We start from the raw sequence: 1,192 nt of genomic DNA, 5'->3' as shown, positions 1-1,192 counted from the left end.
GAGATGATCATTTCACAAAACTTGTACATTGATCATTTCACGTTACACTTTGGGGAATAAAGTTTCCTGTTATCTGTTCCCAGACACTGTGTTATTGTTGTCACTTTTAGTACACAGAAAGAAGAAAACTATAAAAATAAATATATTACATATACAGTCATCAGAATACAATATTATTATTATCAATGTCTGACAGAGGCTCTAATGGTATTATTGCTCCATGTGTCCCCATTACAGAGATTTCTCCTGATTTATCATTGGAACCAAATCCATTGACATAAGGAAATCACAGAATTGTAATAAAAGCTGTCAGACCCCCTTCATCATGCTTCCCCTCAGTGATTTCAATGATGGGACAATAGCCATGATTTACCTATAATGACACATAATGAGTCCCTGTCATCCCTCCATTCACTTTATAAAACTCTTTCCATGATATATCAGCATTTATTTCTTTTATTTACCTGTAAAATTCCCTCTTGTGTAGACATTCAAAGCCCTGACACTGCTGGGTGCCGCCATCTTGGATGTGGTGTCAGCCAATCAGAGTCAGCAGTGTCAGTCATGTGACACTGTCTAGCATTCCCTCCCCCAGATGTTAGGTTCTGTGGAGAGGTGAGTGGTGGAGGGGTAGATGTGTACACAAGGCCTGATTTCTCATCGGTGGACCTGGCTGTCATGGCCACTAGGGGGCGGCATGGGAGCACTGTGTGTATGTGTTTGTACTCTTCATAACACCATAAAATGTATTAGGAATTACCATACTTAGTAAGGGCAGAGCTCCATTACCAAAGATGGCCACCCAGCACCATTTACTTCCTGTCATGTGATCATTACATCACTTCCCCTGGCTGGTTTAGTTTCTCTTAGTGTCTGGAGCTGTCAGCTGAGCTGCACAGGTGAGGCCTACAGAAAGGCTGAGATAGGACAGAAGTGAGGAGGAGAGTGTGGTAGCAGCCAGGCCCTCTCATCCTCCCCCAGCACAAACTGCAGCCCTGGTAGGAGATTGTGTGAGCTGTGTGGGATTAAACAGGATGAATACCATGAAGGGGTGGGCAGTGTGTAGAAACATGGAACCACAGCCTGGACTCATGTCACAGCTTGATAGTCATTGTGTATGGTCAGATAAACTCCTCACCTTGTATCATCAGGAAACACTATACACGGGGGTATGGGGTGCAGGATGTGTGTG

General features: G+C 43.7%; 1 long non-coding RNA gene across 1 annotated transcript in view; it reads right to left on the bottom strand.

Annotated features, from left to right (window-relative positions):
* Nucleotides 1–523, bottom strand: part of LOC140327367 (uncharacterized) — a 41,984-nt gene extending 41,461 nt beyond the window's left edge. The window contains exon 1 of the long non-coding RNA XR_011920037.1: nucleotides 465–523. This is a non-coding gene — a long non-coding RNA (uncharacterized lncRNA). The remainder of the gene's footprint in view (nucleotides 1–464) is intronic.
* Nucleotides 524–1,192: the final 669 nt, after the last annotated feature.

Source organism: Pyxicephalus adspersus, chromosome 3, assembly GCF_032062135.1.
Source record: "Pyxicephalus adspersus chromosome 3, UCB_Pads_2.0, whole genome shotgun sequence".
NCBI lineage: Eukaryota > Metazoa > Chordata > Amphibia > Anura > Pyxicephalidae > Pyxicephalus > Pyxicephalus adspersus.
This window is presented reverse-complemented; position numbering and strand designations above follow the sequence as displayed.